The 25,310-nt window shown below is 39.6% G+C and overlaps 1 long non-coding RNA gene across 1 annotated transcript in view; it reads left to right on the top strand.

Moving 5' to 3' along the window:
- The first annotated feature begins 1,092 nt into the window (after positions 1-1,092).
- LOC139076060 (uncharacterized) overlaps positions 1,093-25,310 on the top strand; it is a 57,298-nt gene continuing 33,080 nt past the window's right edge. Inside the window, exons 1-2 of the long non-coding RNA XR_011527291.1 lie at positions 1,093-1,303; positions 5,305-5,386. This is a non-coding gene — a long non-coding RNA (uncharacterized lncRNA). The remainder of the gene's footprint in view (positions 1,304-5,304; positions 5,387-25,310) is intronic.

The raw sequence follows: 25,310 nt of genomic DNA, 5'->3' as shown, positions 1-25,310 counted from the left end.
TTTAAGTAACAGTTAATCAAGTTGAATGAATTGGCTGTTTTCAGCCAGCGGATCTTTCTAGGCCTCCCACCGCATCTGCGGCACTGAGTCAGGGGCTGGGATCAATCACCTGGTCAGTGAAAATTCCAAACAACCTTTACTGTCTGGAGTCACATGAGACATTTCCTCATGATGACATCGTAAGAATGCGAGGGAAGAATCGCCTCCTGAATTATAAACTCAGAAGCGGGAAAGTGCAGCAATTACAAATGGATCCACTGACTAGAGAACCTACAGCTTTATCCTTTTGTAGAGCAACAGCCACGCTGTTACTCTGGGCGCCATTGATACAGCTCTTTTTTTAAAACAGAGAGATTTACGGACAGGATGGTGAACTTCTGCTTTTAGAAATTACCTGAGTGGGGACGTGGATGAATTACTATTTGACTATAAAACCATTCAAGCCAATAAATCAATTGATTGGGGATAAAGATTTCAACTCTCAACTCTCTGTGTGATGATTTCACATCTTTCATCATGTTATGAGATTACGCTGTAGCCGAGGCCAGAAGCCTATTGCTGTGAGCTGGAAGGATGAGGATTTAATGAGGTATAAAACATATACACAAATTGCAACGTCAGTGATGATGTCTTAATAGCTTAAGAGGCCTGCATAACTGCATTGTAAACAAGGACATAAAAAGACGCAGCATGTTGACACCAAGCTTGTAAATCAGCAACCCAAGGGCCTAAGAGCTACACGACCTGGAGCAGAGTCAGTTTGCTTAAGAAAAAAAATCAAAAGGTACAACACTCATAGAGAACTATATTCCTATTTTAAAAGTAAGGCCAGGCTTACTTCTTTGTTGGAATAAAACAACACAGGTCTTGGAGACAGAATGATGTTAATCTTTTAAAAATCATTTTCCCCTTTAAGTTGGATGACAGAACAAGAAGCTGCTTCTTCCTCATTATACCTAAAAGTGGAAGCAAAAGGATGGGAAGGAGGAAATGGGTGTGGAATAATGGGAAGGGGAGCCAGCTCCAGTAAGGAGATCCCCACCAAGCTAGTCCCTGTTGCCTCAGTTTAGGGATGGGATCCCTGAAAAATAACCCAGGCAGATTCGTTTATTTTATACCTTGAAGACGTCCCGAGAATATCTTCATAAACCTTTAGTTTTGAAAGTCAGTTCTATTGACTGACGTGGCAATCTTTGCTTACCTTCCTAGGTTTAAAACCAGCAGCTCCCATGGCAGCAGCAGCTGGACAAACGTCCTGGCCTCCCTCTGATGTGCCGGGGGCTCCACAGCCCGTCAGAACGCGGTCAGTTTTTCTAGATTTTTATCTCTGAATTGGAAAAAAAAAATGTCTATTGGATTATGAAGGATACCAACTTAATGATGATCGTATTTTATTAACATCTTTAGGAGTAAGATAAAAAGTGAGGTAGTAGTGTAGCATAGAGGGAAAGATACAAGTGTTTTTTGTTTTTTGTTTTTTTACCCAGACTTCATAGGTTCAGTTCCCAGATCTGCTAGTTAATGACAATAAATGTGTAATCTTGGATTATTTATCTTCATTATATTTTCCTCTCCTTGTCTGAAAAGTGGGAATTGTAATGGTGACAATAATAATAGCTACTTCAAGGTTGCTTTTTGACTTAGAATAAAATCTGGTGCACAGTGTCTAGAATCAAGGGGTGGACAGCTTTTTCCTCAAAGAGTTTCCCAGTTAATGTGGGACCCTGGCACACCTCTGTTGCTGTGTGTTTCACATGGATTCAGAACATCTTTATAATGAGTTTTGAATCTTGACACTTTCATACAGATTAAAGAAAATCTAGAGAAAAATTAGCTTTGAAGGCAAAATGTTAATATTTAAGTTAACAGTGTTCTTCTTAGAATGTGTTTTCTGATGAAAACTTTTCCTTTTGTTAAAAAGAAAGCACATTCACATTCTCAGGGTTTACAACTAAGGTCAAAACAAAAACATTTGACTGCCAAAAGTTTTATCACATGCCAAAGCTAGAATTTTTATGAGAATTTGATGGGAAAAATTTTAAGTGTATTTTTCATCACCTAAACTAATGCCCAGAAATTTTATATTTTAGTTAATTCTGGTAGTTTTCTCTACCTTTTAGTACTTGGGAAAAAACAGATGTTTTCTATATATGCAAATAGAACTAAATAAAGTTTAATTTAAAAATCCAAGAGCCAGCCCTTTCGGCCTAGTGGTTAAGGTTCATTGCTCTCACTGCCTCAGTGGCCTGGGTTCATTTTCTGGTCTTGAAACCACACCACCTGTCTGTCAGTAGCCATGCTGTGGTGGTGGCTCACGTAGAAGAAATAGAAGGACTTGCAACTAGGATATACAACCATGCACTGGCGTTTTAAGGGAAGGAAAAAAAAAGAGGAACATTGGCAACAGATGTTAGCTCAGGGCAAAACTTTCCCTGAAAAGAAAAATTCCAAATGTGCATTCCAGTATTTTTCAAACTTGTCTAATTTTAAGCATCACCTAGAGTCCCCTTTTGATAATTCAGATTCCCAGGACTTATTCCAGAGTTATCAAATCAGAAGCTCTAAGGAGTGTGCAATAATACTCTAGGTGATTCTTATGATCAGATAAATATGTACAGAACCAACTGAGATGTTTCTCTGAATTGAATATGTCTTTCAAGATATTTAATGAGTAAAAGACAACATGGGCTTTCTGAGAGGCTTGTATTAATAAAAATAATTCAACAGTTTGAATAGTAATAAAGTTTACATTTTATAAACAAAACTAAATTCAATTATCTTAATTTTTTAAATCATCTCACACTATTCAAATGAGTCGTATTTACATTTGTAATTTCCCCAGATTCATGAAGTGTTTTGACTCTCTGACGGTCAAAAATAAGAAGTGCAGGCCACAATGGAGGAGATTTTTAAGTACAGATCTACTGTTGCTGGTTTGACTTGTGAAGGGATTTTAAATATTGACTTTTTTCTTTAACAAATGGTGTAAACTATCTGCATGTCGGTGTCTGCCAAGCTATTGTGTGAATTTTACCAGCTGGGAATTACCCCCTCCTTCTCTGGTGTGATTAGCACTTCCAGCTGTAGAATAATTAAAATGTCAATCAGTTCTGAAACAGAGGAAAACAGTTTCGCATTTGATCCATCAGTTGGGAGGCTGAGCGAGGAGCTGTCGGGGTGTGTGGCTGTTGTCACAACAAGAGCTCACATCCCGGCTCCGCTTTCCTCCACCTCCCCTCTTCTCCATTCACAGACACAGACACACACTGGAGGCTGAATTCGGGGTCCACTCAAATGTGCTTCTCCAGTATGCCATCAACTTTTCAAAATGTGTTTTGTTGATTATCTTTAAGGAAAATTGGGGGTGAAATGAAGTCAGAAGTTCAAGGGATCTTGGACCATGTTAACATACACTCCATAAATTTTTTTCCTGCTTTATTGACATGTAATTGACATACAACACTGTGTAACTTAAGGTGTACAACGTGTCGATTTGATAGCATATTGTATTTTGCAAAATGATTACACCATAGTCTTAGCTAACACTTGCTCATGTCGCCACTTCTTTTTTGTGGTGAGAACATTTAAGATCTACTCCCTTAGCAACTTTCAGGTATATAATACAGTATTACTAACTATAATCACCATGCTGTACCTCAGATCTCCAGCACTTATTCATCTTATAATTGGAAATTTGTTTAGTTTTGAAGCTTCTTCTCTCTTGACCTGTCAGCACTGATGTGAGCTACGTCCATACACAACCACCATCGTCACCTTTTATAGTAAGCAAGCTTCTAGGGCTGGAAGAAAAGAAGTGATGGGAAATAGTCTTCGCAGCATGTTGTCGAATGATTAATGCTTGATAATCTTCTACAGTCTTTAGTATTGCACAACATAGTGGCTGGAAAACGCAGTGTGGAAGCAGAAATTTAGATCCACGCATCTCGGAATGTTCCAGCCCCACCTCTGCCTTTTAGGTAATTTTTTCTAGGACTCGATGCCTGGAGTCAGCAGCGGCTGTGCGGCTTTTATGTTTTCCTGTTAGAGTTCTTTTTAACTTAATTAAGGCTTTAATAGGAGTTTTATTTCCCTTAGAGGCTTATTGTGAAGTTTAAAGTGGCCTTAGAAATAAGTACCCCAAATACCTGTTCCATCAAACATCTTTTTGAACTTCCTATTTTACTCAGAGGAATATTGCTAATCAGATATGTGAGCTCTTTTGGATGAATCTGAACTTCACTCAAGGTAACAACCCCGAAGACTTCTATAGTGGTTATTTTGGTGGTTTCTTTGAAGTCTCTTAAGAAGAGATGGGAGCAAAATGTGAGTGAAAAGGGTGCTGAACTGGTGGCAGCTGCAAAGCTTGGCTTTCTGAGAAAGGTGCTCTCATTTGAAGGCACCCTCAGCATCTCTTCAGCTAGCGCCTGCCTTGCTGGCGGGCTGAACCCCAGGAAACACGGTGAGGCCCCTCTGATTCATGTGTTCACGATTATACTGCCAAGAGCGCATTTATAGACTTAACCCTTTCAAGCCTTTTTCTTATTGGTTCTTTCCTTCTACAGTTGTGCACCCAAATGGAGTTACTGAATATTGGGACTACTAAAAAATGTACTCTTTTCACAATTTTTTCTCTCTCTCTTCGACACTAAACCTCTATTCTAAAAGAGGGGTTAAGACAGCTGTAATCTGGATTTAGTTTCATGGCCAACAGAATTATCTTGCTCATTCCTGGAGTCATTATTCTCACACATTAAAGGTAATCTTTTCCTCTGCTGACTGTGCATCCATTGAGAGGCTGAGATTACATCAGCAAGCGCTAGTCCACTCATCCCTAAAATTCAGACTCAAAAAGGAAATTTGGGATCCAGGAAGGGAGGTGAGACTGTGCCTCAACTAAAGAAATTCTCTTTTACAAAAAGATAATGAAATTCCTTCAAGTACAAGGTGTGTGCTTTGAGCTGTTAAAAATCGTAGTTATTGTTGGAATTTTAGTCTTGGGAGCAGATATTTTAACGCCAATGAGTCCCAAATGCAATACTCTGGGCTATTTTTGAAGACTCCGGTACATCTGAAAGCAAAAGATATAAAGTTACCCAAAAATGTCAACACTGCATCTGAACAAGTTCAGAGCAAAATGAGTCCATGGCCTAAAGCCGGTGCTTTCTCTGGAACACAATGACTACAAATGGGGCCGGAGGGAAAAGGGAGAGGGCTGCTGTTGACTTCAAATAAAGGCGGAATCTGACAAAAGGCAAGCAAATGGTACCTGGGTAGGCCATTAACAAAAGCTTCGTCTGTCTACAGCTGCACTCTCTGAGCACCTTGGAAATTAAAGAATTGCCAGCTTTTCTGCTTTGGGACAAAAAACATTTGTGCTAAACAGCCGGTAAGTAAATGCTGTAAACATATTTTTACAGTGAATAGAATTGTTTTATATTTTGGGGACTGATTGTGAATTTCTACTGCTTCTTGATTAGCAAACATTTGGCAGTTCTCGAGCCATTAGACATTAAAATGCCAAAACAGATTTTTATTCTCAGACTGAGCTCCTATATTTTTTCATCCCTCTAACAATTATCCTCAAAACGTTTGAAAGCACTAAAATAAAACGTGTTCTGAAAACATTCGGAAACGTTTTACCTGTGTGACTTTAATAAGCACATAAATAAAAAAGTACTGACTTGCTGTGGGACTTCCTTAGGGCAGAGATGAAAACACAGTACATTGCAATGCAATGACTGTGTGAACTGTTGGTGAGCACTTCCTAAGGGCTTGCCTTGGGACAACCAGGGTTGTATTGCTGTAGGAGGAGCCCAGTAAAAGCAGATGTCTGTGCAAAGGCTTTTGGGTATCTCTTTCCGTGGTGACATTCCCACTCATTTTTTGAAATCAATAAATTTCTAAGCAATTTAAAAGTTTTCAGCAATGACTTGTATCCATTTTTACATTTGAGTTGTGTCCTTATGAAAATTTTTATGTTATTATGTTGAAATTATCTCCTTTGGAAGGCTTTTCTTTTAAATGTTAATTTTGAGTATCTTACACTTTTACCTTAGCAATTCTTTTAAGATGAGGAAATTGACTATATTTGTTCTGTATCCATACTTTCAGTATTATTTTTCATTATGGTTAGATTAACTAAATAGAAGCCAGTTTTTTAACCTATCAACTTTATACAAAACTTGAAAATCCAGGGAAAACCAGTAAGTAAAATCGTTTAATTTTGCACTAGCTTACATCTTGGTTGTAACGCAGGATTTTGCAAATCTTCTGTGATTGTACGTGTGTTGTGTATGTATTTGTGTGTGTGTGTGTGTGTGTGTTTGTGTACAGAAGGGGTCATGGTTTTATCGTTATAATTAAACTTTTTAATTAAAAGCTAGTAGTGGTGTTTTAGTTTCCTATTGCTCTGGATCAAAATACCACAAAATGGCGTAAGACCATACACATTTCTCATCTTTCGGTTCTGGCGGGGAGCAATCTCGAATGGGTTCACAGGTTAAAATCAAAGTGTGAGCAAGTTCACCTTTCTGTTGGAGGCTTCAAGGGAGCATCTTGTTTCTTGCCTTTTCTGTCTTCCAGAGGCTGTCTGCATTCCTTGGTCCGTGGCTCTCTCCTCCGTCTTTGAAGCCAGCAATTGCATCCTCCGGTCTGTTTCCATCAGCACTTCTGCTTTTCTGCCTCTGACTACTCCTGCCTCCCTCTTATAAGGACCTTTGTGATTACATTGGTCCCACCTAGATAATCCAGGATGATCTCCTCATTTCCGTCTCAAAATCCTTAATTTAACCACTTCAGCAGTCCCTCTTGCCATGTAAGGTAATATACTCATAGGTTCTGGGCATTAGGACGTGGGCATCTTTGGGGCAGGGGGTATCACTCTGCCTACTACAGGCCTTTCATGGCACAAAATTTTCTAATAATAAAATTCTTGACACTCACTTCTCCTGTCAGCAACACTGCCCATGATTTCTTACCTCTCCTGAACTCCAGCATTTTTATCATCCATGTAGTTCACCTGTTATCTTAGGTAATCGTCCTTGAGCATACACGAAATTAATGCTGCTGTAACTTCCCAACCTCTCACCACACACCTACTTTGTAAACTCTGGGCTTTTCCTTACCTTCTCCCCCATGTGAGATGGAAAAACTACTTCCAGCCCACACTTCTTCGTTTCCCTGAAACTGAAGCACAACTTTCTCGTGGAGGTGCCATTTCTTTCAGAAGATCTTACAATGGAGTAAATTCTTTTTCCATGTCTCACGGCACAAGGAGGGGCAGCCTGCTCCTTATTCCTTGATGCCATTTATTTATTTATTTATTTGGTGAGGAAGATTGACCCTGAGCTAACATATGTTGCCAATCTTCCTCTTTTTGCTTGAGGAAGATTGTCCTTGAACTAACACCTGTGCCAATCTTCCTCTACTCTGCATATGGGACGCTGCCACAGCATGGCTTGATGAGCGGTGTGTATGTCCACACCCAGGATCCACACCTGGCATCCAAACCCGAGAACCCTGGGCCCCCGGAGCAGAGTACGCAAACTTCACGGCTGCACCACTAGGCCGGCCCCCCTTGATTCATTTTAGCCCATTATTCCACCACCACATTTAACAGGCCCTCTTCAAGCTGATAACAGCTGTTGGTTACTTTTTCTCTCCATTCTTGACAAGATCCGTTTGCTTCAAGGACCACACCCTCACAGTCTTCATTTTCGTTACCACTTTATTTTTATGACTTGCAGGGATTATTTCTCTCACAGACTTTATTGTCCATGTTGCTGTCATCAGGCAAACTAGTTTCACCCTCAACGTCAATGGCCTCCAATATCGTAACCCATAGCCTCCCTTAAGTATGACAACACCTTGAACCTTGAAATTCCTTGAAACTGACTAGACGGAAGATGATGAACTCCAAACTCCCACATTGTGACTCTACCTCTCTTCCCTCCCGATGTTTCCCCCTCCCTTATTCCTCCCACACCTGTTCTCACTCTCATCTGACTCTCTGTCTCTCACTTTCTCTATGCTCTTTGTATTTTAGCCTCTTCTCTGAGTCGTTAGCAACACTCTAGAGCAGTGTTTCTCAAACTATCTATGAGGTGAAGGACCAGTTTTTATTTCCAAAGCCATGGTCAACTGATACTTTAGTAAATTACAATAAATACGAATTTTAGAGGAGTTAAAAGTAAAAAAAAAACACAATACTAAATACAAAGCAAAATTTTTATTGTAAGATTCAACATAAAATTATATTTCAACGAATATAGTCAAAAAATAGGATAAAAGAATTACAAAAATCAAACATAATACATTGAAAATATGCTTGTAAGTGATGAATATAGAGTATAGCTACTTTACTCATAGCTGTGTAGTATTCTGCAGTCATAACTAAACACAGGAACGAACAGTTTTAACTGAAAAAGCCATTCCTTATATTAACCCCGTGTATGTTCACTCTGAATAAGCACTATGAATATAAATTGTTTGCCTTTAATGTGGAAAATAAGCTTGCTTCTTGCCTGTTAATTTAAGTAATCTAGAGGGTATTGATAACCATGTACTTGTATGAGACAATGCATATCTAAATTGTTTCTATATTATCCTTTCATAACACTTAGAGTAGAGAAACTAGTCTCACAGAGGTATGTTGGCAGGAACGTGAGAAGAGATTTAAAGTAACTTCATCAAGCTTAGGATATTTGTTTTTAACTTTAATCCTAAATGAAGCGATGATCTGTTTTCAAAATTTGTGTTCAATTCTTCATCAGTAGCTGATTTTAATAATTTATCCTATAAAGTTATAGTTAAATTTAAGCTATATTTAGCTGAAAGAAATGGACTCCAGAGCTATAAATTTCCCATGTATGGAAATTTTTGTATATTCTTCTTTTGATGGAAGATGAAATTCACAATATTCTAGCAAATGAATGAGATATTTGGTGATAACTTTTCAAAGATGAGTAATATCAAGGCAATCACTGTTTTCAATGATAATTATTATTAAACCATGGAACATAGCATAACAACGTGTAGGAATTTTGTTTTTTCAAGCTTCTAAATGTTATTTTTTCCATGTGATTCATCTGCCATCAAAAAATATCTTCCAGGGGCCTGCCCTGTGGCCAAGGGGTTAAGTTCGCGCGCTCTGCTTTGGCAGCCCAGGGTTTTGCCGGTTCTGATCCTGGGCGCGGACATGGCACAGATGGTCAGGTCATGTTGAGGTGGGGTCCCATATAGCAGAACCAGAGGCACTCACAACTAGAATATACAGCTATATACCTGGGGGTTTTGGGGAGAAGAAAAAAAAAAGGAGATTGGCAACAGATGTTAGCGCAGGTGCCAATCTTTAAAATAAAAAAGTTCCATTCTGTCTTTTCATGGAAGTATAAGATAATTAAAAATACCAAAGATATCAGACAAGTAAGCAAACGCGGCTGTAAAATTACATCTTGAGAAAGTTGGGACCAAACTGGAAATGCATGCGGAGTTTCTTCTCTAGTTTAAACATTTTCAACAGAACTTTTCCCCTTAATAAATATCATGATTCCCACATGACCATTTTTTCAATAATCAGCTTCTATATTTATAAAATAATAGAGAATAATCTCAAAGTTAATACATTAGCTTTTACATAATTACAATTTTTGCTATGACACCAAGTTTCTGTCTAGTTCAGCTGAAAACTTTTTCGTAGGAAGACTTTCTTGATGAAGGGAGCTCTATCGTGATTTGGACTTCTGGCTCAAGCTCTGAAATCTGGGCAATAACCCCAGAATGTTTCCCTGTTCTCGCACCTGTGAGATGTGCCCTCAGAAAATCCTTCTACACAAAGCTTAAAATCCAAACCGCATTTTTTTGACTACTTTTATCCATTTCAGAGTTAGTTGTGTTTCTCGGCAATAAAGCTGAGAAAAAAGAAAACCTCTCTTCACGTCAGCATCCTGTTTGAATCACAGTTCCACTAAAAGAAATGCCATGTTAACCATATCTGTGCATTCAACAAATTGCAATTAAAAACGTGTCACTAGCTGTATTTCGTCTGTGTGTATCTCCTTCTTACCATTAGCCGGTTCCCAATTTTTGAGCTATGGTATTAATGGAAAGTGGTACTTGAGCTGCCTTTTTTTTTTTTTTTTTTTTGCCACAGATACACCCAATATTTTCAAACAAACATCTTTGATGTAGTCTTTTACTTATATCTTGGGACTTAATATAGATTTTTAATTCATAGCAAACTAAAGTGCTACCCTGTAAGAAGTCATCAAATGATAATGCTTAAGTGAGAATTATTGAATATCTACTTCTGTCAGCTTTTGAATTCAACACTCTTTCAAAGAATTCTTGTGATTTTAATTAACTTGTGTTCTTTATGTTAAGTTTCTTTATGGTTTTGATCCTTTGTTAGCCAGCACATCTCTGAAACAATACGCTTTGGTTTTAGCCCTTCGCCACCAATGCTGACTGAAAAACTAAATTCAATATGCAAGGAATTGAATATGCTTTGTGGTAAAACCATCATGAACTCTACCGATCTTCATTTTTTGGAGGAAACCACTGATATCATTTGGTTTGCTATTATGGCTGCGTAAGCAAACTATGTCTTTTCTTGCCTAAAAGTCTAGAGAAACTTATTTCGCCTTCTGTAAATTAGAGTTAAAAATAAATACAAATTTTATTTTCCTAATTTATTTCATGATGTTGAATTATAAATTTTATAACAAGCTTGATTAAAAATTAAAATTATTATAAAAATAAGATATAAAAATATAGACAATTACTTTTCTCATATTTTAATATGCTTTTGAGTTATGGTTGATGAATTAACCTTAAAATGTCACACATTGTAACACAATGCGGTGAGCAGTCAACACCCAATCTGCTCTGTACCCCGCCAATGACACAAGACCACTGATTGTGCACTTGGCCATCACGGCAAAGTTGAATTGCTATAAATGTTTCTAAACATTTATTTTCAATTTCTGTACTTATCTTTTTCCAGAGAAGTAATAGAAGCATTCTAGCAGCTCACAAACCACACTTTGGTCTCAAAATTACAAGGCATGAAAATCTCCTGTGGAGTTTATTAAAATGCGGATTCAGCGTCAGTAGTTCTGAAGTAAAGTCCAACAATCTGAATCCTTCAAAATCTCTTTGATATCTCTTCTGGGGCATATTTAGATTCCAACTTTGTGATGCCCTCTCCAAGAGGGCTCTACCCCTTCGTTTTATGTGGATCTTATTTACTAATCCTTGGAAGAATGTTTCTGAAATTGTTGACTAGGAATCACCCGCGTGCTTGTCAGCAAGGAAGATGGACGGGCCTCACTGCAGAATCTCCATGAGTGGGCCTGGGAATCTGCATCTTAAGACGTTCTCCCAGGCATCATCCTTATGTACCCCAAGTACCCCACTGGCCTCCATGCTATGTACCATCTGCTTTCTTCTATTTTCCCCTATATTTCTAGTCCTTTTTGTTCAAATACAGCATGATGCTTTTTCTACTTTTAGATTTCTAATTGCTTTCCTCTTTTCTGGCTTCTATCCCCCATCCCCCAAAGCTTTATTTTCTTTATTCTGTCTGAGGTAACCCAGTCTCATGACTTTGACATGTAATCTCTGTGGATAAATCAATGTTTCTGCTTTGGACTTCCATCTTTTGTTCCATCTTATATTTGCAATTCCTCCGGGCACTTCTTCTTATAGTTTGGCATCTCAGTAAAAGTACAAATAAAACTGAATTTATCTGCTCTCCCAAACTCTTTTATACATTGATTTGTGGGTCTCTTTTTACTGGTACCACCGTTTCCCCAGTCAAGTCCTTAGACCTGTGCTTCTTTCTTCCTGCAGTAGGCAGGAGTCTGAAATGGCTCCCGTGGTACCTACTCCCTGAAATACACACCTTTTTGTAATCCCCTCCTTTGGGGTTCAGGCAGAACTTGTGACTCACTTCTAGCCAGTACAACATGGCAGAAGCGAAGGGATTGCTGGAATGTACTAAGTCCCTAACCAGTTGCCTCAAAAGGGAAGTCAAAAGGGGTGTTAGTCAAGAGTTAGTCAAAAGGGAACTCATCTTGGGTGGGCCTGACTTAATCATGTGAGCCCTTTGAAAGAGGGTCTAGGACTTCTCTGAAAGAAGATGCTGGAAACAGCAGACATTTTCTCCCTCACTGGCTTGAAGAAAGAAGCTGCCATGAATCCTACAGTCTCAGGGAAAAGAATCTTGCCAACAACCTGAGGAAACTTGGGTGGATCCCTTCCTAGTCAAGCCTCCAGATGAGAACACAGCCAAACTGCCACTTTTATTTCAGCTCCGTGAAACCTTGAGCAGAGCGCCAGCAAAGCCGTGAGCAAACTTCTGACTTACTGAAACCAGAGATCATAACCAGGTGTCATTTTAAGCCACTCTATGGTGATTTGTTATGTAGTAATAGAAGAATAATACCCTTGTGTTCCTTCAGTGTCCACATTTGCTCTTCTGCCTACGTGATACTTCCTACTCCCATCTTTCACCTTCTCCTCACTACCTCTTTGGTTCAGAATCTCATTCATTCTCTTTTCTGTCACTGAAATGGCTTTTAAGTGGTCTCTGTCCTCTCCAGGTCAACCTGAGAGCTAGAATCACTGATGATGCCTGTAGCTGTCAAGGGAAGGTACTGTGGTTATGAAGCGGGTGCTTGATTGGTGGTTTTGACAGTAGAGTAGCGAGTTGACAATATGTCCAGGGCAGGAGACTAGACGGGTGGCTGAGATGGAGAGAGAAGGACCCTAGAGATAGGTTAAGAAGCTGAGAAATCACTGCGTTGCATAGGCTGTCCATAGGTGGACACTGAAAGTATAAAATGTGCTGGTTATTTTAATATTATAATGTCATGAACTGAATGTAAATGAAACGACCTATTTTATGTGGTTTCTATGCCTTTCTTCATAGAAACATGGTAATAGTGCCGCTTGACTTTTTGAGAAGAAATAAAAGAAGTATGCATTTTATGTAACCTAAGAAAAGTTATGTATTTCAAAGTGCAGACAAAAGAAGGTTGACGCCACAGGGGGAGGAAACCTCATGATTGTCTAATCTGCTAACAAAAGGTGACTCATGTAAGCTCTTTCATACAGAGGCTGCTTTCTACTAGGAAAAAACAAATGCCAGTGTTAATCAAACCAGCACGGAAGTTAATTAGAACCCCAAGAACAAGCGGATGGGCTTAGCACCTTCGACACGAGGGCATCCTGTTTCTAAAGATGACCTCAAAAGATTGCATAACAATCATGCCCAGCATAGGCCAAAAGTAACCAATTAACTTTCTATTTTTCCCTTAGTAATTTAGTCTTGCTGTTTGAAAATATTTCTAAACTGAGAAATCCCCATTAATTACTGCATATTGGTCGTTCAAAGGAGGGTAATGACCCTTTACTTGATTGTGTATACCCATCATTTAATTTATTTTTTATGTATGCCTTAAAAACAACTCTCAAACATGAGGTGACTTTAGTTAATAGCCTCATTAAATTTGAATGTAGATACAGAATTTTAGAGATTGGAAAACTTTCTAACACTGCAAGGAAAATATTTTCTTATCTACCTGGGCGTTACAGAAGTGATGGCCCTAACCTGTCCCACAGACCTTACCGGGTGACTGCGCCATCATCCCAGACCCCCCCGAGGCTTGTAGCGGCGGTGGTCGGGAAGAGAGTGCACCAAGGCAGGCTGTCTTCTCAGCAGTTCCTTTGGTGTTTTAGGTGGTGTTCTCCCTCTTTCAGGGGTAAGATCTGCCCACCCATGGGTTGCCCAGACCCTGCACGGATAAAAGAGAGGTCAGGGGTCCCCTCAGATGTTGCTGGACATGTGTCATTTTGTTTTATGTGTTATGTTCGTTTTCCGCAGTCACTCTACTGAGGTCCCCCAATTCTATTAACTGACTTGAACAAACTCAACTCTGGCTTTCCCCTTCACTTTTGCATAGAACACTGACAACTAGCCTACATTTTCTCTTACTGATGTCCCCCATGCTCCTAAGTCGCTTGTGACCTTTGGATTCCCCCCTTGGTTTTGTGGAGTATTCTCCCTTCCTAACTCTGCAATAAAATTCATGCCAAGACCGACACCTCAGGTGTGAACTGCTCCACAGACACGTCTCACTTGTGAATTGTGATTTCAACTATTTAACACTTATCTCGTTAACCCATTACTTCCCTCCATTGGCTCATAAACAACAAAACAATAATAACAAAAACAAGTGTTTCTTGAGTGCTAACAATGTGCCAACTGTTGGAGATACAAAAATAAATAGGGCTTCTGCACTTGAGTGTGGTAAGGAAACAAATATGGAAAGAAAAAAAAAGAAAAGAAGTAGGGTGCCTGCCCCAGTAGAGACAGATCACAAGGTGCAGAGGACGCTGTGGGCCCCATGAAGCAGAAAGAGATAGCACAGGTGTAGCAAGGAATTGCCTCAGATGCAGGTAAACCCTTATATGGGGCTGTGGCCCCTCCTCCAGCCTAATGGCAAAGGCAGCCTGCCCTGGCCCTGGGCTGCTCTGGCTGGATTGGCACTCTCCTCCACTCTGTGGTCCACCAGACTTGAGGCACCCTTCCTGAGGGTCTTGAGAGGTCCTGGGGAACGGTGCTCCCTTCCCTGTTTGCGCGGATCGTTTGCATTGCCTGCTTATGAGTTTTAGCAAAACAAACAATGCAAATACAGCCCAGTCCAAGCCATCTTGCTTGTCAGCGTTGCAATCCTGATCAGACTTCGTGATCTGTTTACCTAACTTCCTCCTCTAGCTCAACTCCAGAAATGATGCAGCAGTTAAGAAAACCAAAAAGTTGGAGTCTGAAGAACTGAAGTCAAGACTGAGAGAAAATTCCGTGCAGCGGGAGTAGACTCTGCTGTTGTGGATGGCAATAGCTGGCAGGGCCGGAGAGGTCACACGCACAAGCGTGTAGACTGGCTGAGGGACGAGCTTCGGAGTTGTATTCCTTTCTTGCAGGGCCACATTGCCTGCATAGATGGCCGCCTGCCCCTTCATTACTGCCAGAAAAGTAGCTGCACCTGCCCGGGACCACAGGGGTCAGTCAGCATGGTGATGCCAGGCAGGCTCTGCAGACATCAGACGTCACGCAGGCTAGTTGCCGGCTTCTAGGCAAGCACTGCTCCCCTCTCCTCCTCGACTCCTCAGCTCCCCTGAGCTCCAGATAACCAAACCAATGGAGAAAGGCTCCAGGGAGAGAGTAGTGTTGGAGCAGAGGCTCCCTGAGGGGCAGTGCCACCTGTTGGGGGACAGAAGAGGGAGGACCAAGCCCAGAATGTGTGTCCACAGCCTCTGCCCGGAGCTGCAGTCCTCCTACCTCAGCCAAGCCGGGAGCAGCACATGCCGCTCGGCCCCATCCACGTTACCAGCCGAGATGCCGGGTACCCCCAGGGGAGATGTACTCACTGCCAACAGGAGCTAGACATTTGAGGGACAGAGTCCTGATAAAGGACAGTAAATGAGCGAGCAAGACTAGAGGAACCAGACTTCATGAAGCAGGCAGATCAAGAATAAAAATAAACATAATATCCTCGAATACATGAGAGAATAATGCTGAAATGAAGAAACAGCAAGCCGTTATAAAGAAACACAAAGTGAAAAATCGAGTGTAAAAAGATAATAATTAAATAACAGAGGGAATAAAAAGCAGAATAATTACAACTGAAAATAAATGAACTAGATGATCAGGTCAAGACATTCTCATGGAAATAATTGGGAAGATAAAGTATAAAAGTTAAGACGGTAGACACATCAAAATTTAAATATTAAGAGACAAAGAAGAGGAAAAAATTGGATGGAGAGGAAATTATTGAGTAAATAACAATGCACAATTTCCCAGAACTAAGCAAGGTTAAATAAATCATATTGAAGATTCCTAGAATGCCAAATAGGAAAAATGAAGAAAAGCTCACAGGTAGACACATTACGGTGAAATTTAAGAACATCAACAGTAATGAGAAAATTCTTAAAGCTTGTAGACAGATCTGATCTTCACAAAGGGAACGAGATGAATCTCAGACTTTCCTGTAAAGACACTGGGAAGCAAGAATAAGGTCACAACTGAGAAGGAAAAGAATTTGAACATGGGATTGTCTTTATTTTTTATTATTATTAAATATTGGTGACGTAAAAAAAAACAATAATAAAATAAACATCGTATATCTAGTATCCAGGTTATGAAAGGATAAATCATTGCATTTCTCATGGAAGCACTTTGCTTGCCCACACCAAATCAAATTCCTTCCCAGCGTAGGAATTTGGTGAGCATTCTTCCATAAATGTCTTCATCATTGTAGTACTTGTGGATGCATTTCTAGACAATATATCATATTTTAGTGCATTTTTTTAAAAAATAAGGAAGTCAGCTGTTTTACTCTCATTATTAAACTGTCATTTATTCTGGTGCAGGGATGTTTCTTCATTTGTAAGAAGCGGTAGTAGCCAAAGAAGTATATGGAAATATTAAGATAATATTGCATATCTTCTGGTGCTGGCAGCTTAACAAAATTTATTTCCACTCCAGTTATTTCCAGAGGACGCTTCCTTAATATACTGTCAGGAGCTCCATGTTGCAATATTATTTAAGTTCCTTACAGAGAATAATGTCAGCCTTAAAATACGTGTCCTTAGAACTACTTTTCACCGCAGATGGTATTAGGACCTCCGAACATTTTAGCTAGACTCTAGTTTAAAAATCGACAGTGGATTGTGTAAAAGGTATAAATTGTGTTTGTCTACAATCATTGATAAGGGGATGGAACTTTAGCTCCAATATCATAGTTATAAAAGAAATATCTATTTTCTCATGGATATTACTAACGTTTTCTATTTTAAATCTTCTCTCTATCACTAATTTAAGACATATAATGCTGAGACTAAGTTGCTTCATAATGATATATTTCAGGGTTCCATTTTCACTCCTCAAGTAGCTTTGGTATATTTCCCTCATGCAGTCATGTTGATCAGCTAACTTTCTCACGATGTGATGGGCCGACAGTTCCAGTATCTTCAGCAAGAGCTTAACTTCTGCTATTTTTCCTGATAGAAAAGAGTTCCCTAGTAGCTTTCTCACTTTTCAAGCATGAACTCAATCGTATTTGTTCAATTTTGCCCCAACTTCTAGAAGTCTGGAGTAAATGGCATCTCACAAAGCTGTTTTAAGATTGTTGATTCCCAATGGTCTGCTACAGTTTTCCTGTGGTGTTTATTCATTTTAAACATATTATATTTTGAAATAATTATAGATTTACAAGAGGTTGTAAACAAATGTACAGGAATGCCCCATGCATCCTCCGCCCAGGGTCACCCAATGTTAATGTCCTATACAACTATACCACGATATCAAAACCAAGAAATTGACATTGATACAACTTCTAGAGCTTAAATTTCACAATATATACATGTACTCATATGTGTGTGTGTTTATAGAAATTTTGTCACGTGTACACTTTGCATAATCAACACCACAATCAAGATCTTACCTGTCCCATTACCACTGACTCCTCATGCTTCCTCTTTATAGCAATACCCATGCTCTCCCCCTGGCCCTAGCCGCTGGCTACTGCTGATCTGTTCTCCATCTCTATAACTGTGTTATTTTTTGAATATTACATACATGGACTCACGCAGTAGGTATCCTCTGGAAATAGTTTCACTCAGTATAATTTCCTTGAAGTTCGCGCAAGTTGTTGCCTATGGCAATAATTTGTTCCTTTTTATTGATGAGTAGTATTCCATCCTACGGCTATGTCACAGTCTGTGCTACCGTTCATCTGTTGAAGGACATCTGAGTTGTTTTTAGTTGTTTTCAACTACTACAGATAAAGCTGCTGTGAACATCTGTGTACAAGCTTTTGCGGAGAGCTCACTTCTCATCTCTCTCAGATAAGAGCCCAAGAGTGCAATTACTAGGTAGTATGGTCAGACCATTCTAGTTTTGAAAGGAACTGCCCAAGTATTTTTCAGAGTGGTTGTATCATTTTATGTTCCCACCAGCAGTTTTTCACTGAATTTACGAAGTTTTCAACCCTTACCTCTTTTGTATCCTCCTTCAGTCTTACTTTTCTTCTCCTCAGCTTCTGGGACTCCGATGATGCGGAGGTTAGAGCTGCTGTTGTTTCACTGAGGCTCTGCTCATTTTTCTTTTTTTTGGTCTATTTTTGCTCTGATTTTCATATTGCTAAATTCTATTGATCTGTTGATCTGTCTTTAAGCCCACTGTTTCTATCCTGCGTCAACTCCACCTTCCCACTGAGACCCTTCAGAGAGTTTTTCACTTTGTTTATAGTGTTTTTTAGTAATGTAATTTTCGTTTGATTTTTTATTGCTTCTACTTCTTTGTGAAGTTTTTTATTTGTTTGAAAAGAATTTGTAATTGTCGAGTCATTTTTATGACAGCTACTTGAAAATTCTCGTCAGAAATTCTAACACTTGGTTCATCGCAGAATTGGCTGAGTCGATTGTCTTTGCCCATTCCAGTTGCGATTTTTCCGGGTTTTGACGTGACAGGCGGTTTTCAGTTGCATCATGGACATCGTTCTGATGGTTTTGGAGACTTGTGATCTGAGTGAATTCTCCTATTTCAGCAGGTGGTTGCTCAATTTAGGTTCAGTGTCTAGGTCCTGGTCTACTTTTGTGGCTTTAGTTCCCACGACAACTTAGTTGCAGAACCCTCGCGATGCTACCCGAGTGTGCTTTGTTCTCAGGTGCCACGGGTCCTCCTCTTCCATCCCTGCTGGTGGCATCTGTAGGATGAGAGGTGCTCGTGTCACTGGGCTACCTTTTGCCATGGTGGGAGGGACCTGGGCCTCGATCTCCTTATGTCACTGGGAGACTTGGGGGCTGCTTACACTGACCCTGGGTAGCAGGGGATCCGTCCAGCCACTGACGTCCTGATGGTGAACCAGAGGCCTCGCTGCTGATGGATAAGGCTGCAGCTGGGGCCTGCATTGTAAAGCAGGGGGTGGGGCTCCCCCCGGTCTGTGCAGGCTTCCCCTTTATGGGTCCTCTGGTCATAGAGAGCGGAATTTTCTGGGTGATGTATTTGTGTGTGCATGTTGGGGCTTCCTGACGACAGACCCTTCTGTCGCCCTTTCTATCAGTATATGGTTGATTAAAAGAAACCCCGAATCTAACCATGTTGTTATTCCCCAAGTCCTGAGGTTCCCAGTGAGTCTTTCTTCTTCCATCCAGCTTTCAGTCATTTTATCATTGTCTGATGGGTAATTTTCAGGGCATTTGGCTGTTTTTAGAGGAGAGAAGAAAGGAAAAGTGAGTCTCTACTATCCCATTCCAGAACCAGAGCTATTCAGTCATTTTTGACTGTAAATATTTGAACCTGATGTCATGCGGGGACCATACAGGAGGTGGTGAAGTGCCTGTCCACAGACTGGAAGCTCTTGCTCAGCTGCTTTGCACGTTTTTAAACTTTGTATAAACAAAATAATACTTTATGCATTTGTTTGAAAATTGAGGTTTTTGTTCAACTCTGTATTTGTGAGATTCATCCCTGTTTATATGTATGCTCCAAATTCACTCATTTTCGCTACTATCTAGTATATCTCACAAATTAGTCACTCATTTCTGTTGGTGAATATTTAGGTTGTTTTTAATTCCATCTTTTATTTTTTTAAAACACCATATACTAACTTATTTTCTATATGTATCACTGTATTTTACTCTACATCTGATAGTAAATGAGTAATGAAACACACTTTCAAATAAAGAATTCTAGGGGCTGGTCTGATGGCGTGGCAGTTAAGTTCACATGCTCTGCTTCCATGGCCTGGGGTTCCTGGTTTGCATCCCAGGCACAGACCTACCACCGCTTATCAAGCCATGTTGTGGCAGGTGTCCCACATATAAAGTAGAGGAAGATGGGCACGGATATTAGCTCAGGGCCAGTCTTCCTCAGCAAAAAGAGGAGGATTGGCAGCGGATGTTAGCTTCCTCAAAAATAAAAAAAGAATTCTAAAGATATGTAGATATCATAAAATAAAAAAAGGGATAATAGACATAATAGCAAACCCTAGCTCTTCTTTGAAAATATTAATAGGCCAGAAAACCTTCTAGCTGGGATAATCAATGGAAAGGGAAGATGCAAATTAAGCAAAAATGCAGAAGGAAATAAAGGAATAAACTATTGACACAAGTGAGATAACATAATAAATTATTATCAACAACTGTCTACTCATTAACTTATAACTTAAAGAGGATTTATTTATCTATACAAACAAAAAAAATATAAAAGGCCAAAATTGGGGCAAGAAAAATAACAGAAAACTTAAATAAGTAATTAATCATTAAAAAAAATTGAAACAGCAAAGACCTTCCCTCTTCAGAAAGTCCTGGCACAGTAGTTTAATAGGTGCATTTTATCAAACTTTCAAGGAAGAGATATTCCAGCTCTTATAACGTGCCCCAGAAAATAAATGTGGGAGGGTTGCCCAACTAATTTTATGAAATACTCGAATCTTGATTCCAAAAGTAGATAAGAGGGTAAATAAGATAAAATTACGAGTCCATTTAACTTACGAACATAGCTGTAAAATACTAAAGATGTTAGCTAACCAAATTGAACCATGTTTTAAAAAAAGAATACGTGATAATCAAATAGAGTTTAATACGATGTCAAGGATGGTTCAAAATCAGAAAAACCCATGAATGTAATTTATCACATTAATGGACCAAATTGAAAAAAAAATCATTAAATAGATGCATTAAACAATGTTCAACAATTCTTTATTATAACAATAATCAGAAAACGGGGTTTGGAAGGTAGCTCATTAACTTGAAGATACATATGGAAAAAAATCTATTAAACACACAATCTTTAATAGAGAAATCTACTCATATTCCCATCAAGGCAAAGAATAAGATAGATGCCGATTTTTACTTCCCCTGATTCCTTATTACTAGAAGTTCTGGACAATGTTATAAGGTAAGGTAAAAAAGCATAAAAACTGTAAGGATTAAATAGAAGAAATAAAAGTATTACAGGTGATATCTTCTAAATAGAAAATCCATCGTGAAAAACTACCAGGCCTGATAAGAGTCTAAGAAAGTAGCAGATACAAGAATCAACTTAGGGACTTTGGTTCCCAGGTTGCATCTAAAGAGATGGGAAGTTACTGCTCCATCCTAACAACAAGCAAAAAGCTGAACAGACTGAAAAATCAACAACTCTTCTTGGATCCTTAGAGAGATGAGGCCATAGGGCAAACCACTGCCCCCAAGATCAGAGAGACAGAGCTGAACCCGAAGTCATGGCTTACTAGAGCAGAGATGCACAAGCAGAAACCTCCATGGGAACCAGCACCAGGTCAGGAAAACCTGAAATGTAATCGACAAATTGCTGGATGCTCAGTGTGGACAAGTCTGAGAGTCAAAAGCTCCGGGGGCAACCAGTCACAGGGGAGCCCCCAAATTTTGTGAGATTTACCTCTAGGAGCTCAACCAAGCTCCAGCAGTAAATATGGGAGAAAAATCCCCTAGAGCTACCGGCAGGAGGAGGGGAAAAGGAACCATTTTGAAATATACCAGAGCACTCTGTTCTTAACAAGGCCTGCCCTCAGGGGAAACTAGGTAACCAGAACCTAACCTGCTGGGGTTTTTATCAGAGCCCAACTGACCCAGGGGAAGGGAAATACCCAATTCCAGCCCACCCTAGACATCCTCTCCCACCTGACTTTCAAAACATCCACCAGACAGGCAATCTGCAATCATCTTTGCCAGGAAAGCAATTATTACAAGGATAGAGTCCAGATTTCAGTAGGATGAATTGGAATGCTGGAAGATGGGGCAATGGCAGTGCCCAGTTTAGACCATAGCCAAGATGTTTGAAAGAGAGTGCAGTAATAGGAAAGTATGAGACCAAGGAAGCTGTTTTCTCCCTTCCTCTTCATCACTGTGCCCCTCTTACTCAAATTCTGGTGCAGTCGTGAGTTCTGTAAAATCGAACTCCAGCCAACATTTCCGTCTTTATGCAACAAAACTTTAAAAAACATTTTTTTTTAGATGAGAAAGACTTGAGTATATGAATAGGCCTTGAGGAGAGATCAAGCAAAAAGGGAGAGACAGAAGACAGGAGAAAGAGGAAGATAATGGGTTTAGTGAGTCTCTCATCCCAGAGGGAGAGGATGGAAGGAAAATTAAGATCATGGACAAAACCTGACTAAGAGGCAGGATTACCTTCAACCTCAAGTGTGACGTGAAGGATGAATTGGGGAGGGACGGAATAGAGGTCTGTATGTGGCAGAGAGGGCAGCTGAAGAAATCCACACGGTGGAATTAGGAGGCAAAATTGTCTGCTGAAGGTAAGGTGTCAGGTTAGGAGCTTGGGAACAGAAATGAAAGGCTGAAATTGAAATCAAGACATTTTCCTCTTTATTGGAATGGATCCAGCTTCAGGATGCTCGGTAAATGGCTGACTCTCAGCTACCTGAATTGCCTTCCCTGGTGTGAGTCTTTCTCCACAAGCAGAAAGCCATGGCAAGCAACCTGTCACAGGATTCCAACCGAGTGCTAAATGCATGTTTCTCTTTAAAACCTCCTCAACGATCACTAAACAGATGGCCTTCCACAGTTAACTTCACCGGAACATCTTGTCAGGCCAAGGCTGTTAGCTTTGAAGATGGCATAAGTCATAGCAGTTTTCACTGGCCTGACTATTTCACTGTAGGGCTGTTCTCTTACTCATTATTTATACAAGCCTGATCACTTTTATAAAAGCTAAGTTCAGGAAAACAAGATGTGACTGCCATCTTCTTTTTTTCTCTAATTTATCCCTTTACTGAAAAGGTTCATTCTAAAATATGCCTAAGTACTTCGTTTTCTTGCCTAAAATGTGTCATGGGCTCCATATCCGGTAAAACTATCATTTTTTATTGGGGCAGTCAAGGCGACTGTGTGACCTGGACCCCTCAACTTCATCACTCGTCCACTCCACAGCCCCATCCTACGGTGGAGAATCTTATTCTCAGAATCTTCATACCTGGTTTTGTCTCTGAGCCTTCACACAGGCTGTTCTCTTTGCCTACATCACTCACCTACTCACCTCCTTTCACTTTGTGCCACTTTATACTCATGCTTCACGTCTCAGCTTAGATATCACTCCTTCTGAGATTCCACCTCAACCTTCCGTGGGTTGAATACTCCTACCATGGGTCCCCACAGAGCCCTGTGTTTCTGCTTTGTAACTGCCTCTTATCTGTCCATCTTCCTTTGTATTTTTAGCCACACAAGGTCAGAGACCATATCTGAAGGATCACTGTTCTTTCTGTAGAACCTTGCACATAGTTCCTGACACATAGTAGGAATTCAGAAGATATTTGTTGAACTAAGCCATAGTTCTCCTATTTTTTGAATTTGAGAAGAGATTATATAAAAACAGCATGAATGGAGTTTGAAGAAATGATCCAGTTCTGGTGCCACTTTTACTAACTATACGACCTTGTAAAATTATTTAAACTTCTTTGATCTTTATTTTTCTTTGTTGTAAAATGGAGTTAAGTCTACCTACCTCTCTCATTGTTGTAAGAAGTAAATAAAATAACGTATATGTGTCTAGCATAATGAATAGCACAAAAATAGGGTAACATAAATGATAGATTCTATCTCATGTTATTTTTCCACTTAAAACACAAATGCCAACATTTTCTAAGGGTTTCCCTCATTTTCTTCTTCTTTCTACTTATTCTTTTGAGATGGAAGCATGAAGTACATTTGAAAAGAGCTATTTATACAATTAGTCGAGATATCAACTGCAACTACAATAGCTAACATTTATTAAGCAATTACTCTGTGTCTGGCAATGAGCTAAGTAGTTTATATACAATATATTCCTAGGACTTATTTTTATTATTTTATTCATGATATTCAGTGTTATGGAAGATGAAGTCACTTGCTCTTCCTGCTGTGGTGACAGTGGAAGGCGAAAATCTGAGTTATCTTGATAATTCAGGTGGGCATACTGTATGCCTAAGATTTCTTTTGTATTCCCTCACCTTTTCACAGTGCTAGTGTGCAGCAGGAAGAGAGGAGAGCCATGAGGAGAAATTGACTCTGAGCTACTCCTCTCCCACAATTTTCACCCACAAAATATGCCGATCTAAAGCTGTGTAGATATGCCCTTCCTTCTCGAAGATGTCACTGATTTCTGGGCTTTCCTCTTCTTGGAACTCCCATAAACATCCTGGACATTTTGATGTCACCAAGACTTTACATTGTTGTGTGTTTATTTTTTTTGAATGTATATGCATATATATGTCATTGTCTGCTTATTGTCATACTCTCTGCTTCTCCAGGAGGTTTTTAGCTTCTTAAAGGCAGGAACTGTGTTTTATTTGCCTTAGTGCCCTCAGAACCTCATATTGTACATGTCATATGGTAGGCTTCCCAAAGCTATTGTTGAGCGAATACATTTTGGATAAATCATCCCCCTCCACTTGCACACATGTCCACACACACAAATATTTTCTAGGTAATTGGTATGGCTGTCACAATTTTGTGTATCTGGCAGGGATTTAGTTGGGTTAAGTAAAAGGCACTGTGTGAGCAGTGCTGGTTCCTGTGGAAAGTTGGGGGTCTGAGAGGAGCAGCCGGGAGAAAAAGGGATTCACAAAATGAACAGGTTGTGCTTCTCCATTGAAGATCAGAGAGATGAGGAAAAAACGTGAAATTAAGTGTGCTAACATGACCTTGGACATTATTCTGGACTCTGAGCTAAACTTATTCTGCCACCTCAGTCAAAATAATTTTCTCAATTAAGGCCTGTGTTCTCATCTGTCAAATAAATATGCTGAAAATGACCTTGACAGGATAGTCCTCGGGAAAAGCTAATAAATGACTGGAAAAATCTAAGAGAAGAAAAAATCACCAGGTAAATCGTGAATGATGAATCAGGACCTTTCTGTACTAAGTTAAAACAGGAGGCATTTAATTTGAAATCTTCAACTGTCTGGCTGTCTGCTGAAGGGAAAAGGATCACAATAAATGTGTATATAAAAGAAAAGCTGACAGTTGAGAAACTAAAACGAAAAGTAATGACATAAATAGTGTCGGGAGATGCCTTCAAGGAGACGAGTTCTCAGAAAGTTGTGATCTCAATTTAGAACATTTCTTTCTCTCTAATTGTTGCTGTGCGTGCTGCTGCAAGATGATGAAATGGCCATAAACTTAGCGCGATAGGCTTGCAGAATAATTTAATTATAATTTAACATTTACTTTTATGCTATGCAATTACTTACATTGCTTTTTTGCTGAAGACAATACATTTAAGCAGCTGC

The sequence above is a fragment of the Equus przewalskii genome, chromosome 15, assembly GCF_037783145.1.
Source record: "Equus przewalskii isolate Varuska chromosome 15, EquPr2, whole genome shotgun sequence".
Classification (NCBI taxonomy): domain Eukaryota; kingdom Metazoa; phylum Chordata; class Mammalia; order Perissodactyla; family Equidae; genus Equus; species Equus przewalskii.
Note: the sequence above shows the minus strand (reverse complement) of the source record. Positions and strands in the feature narration are given on the sequence as shown.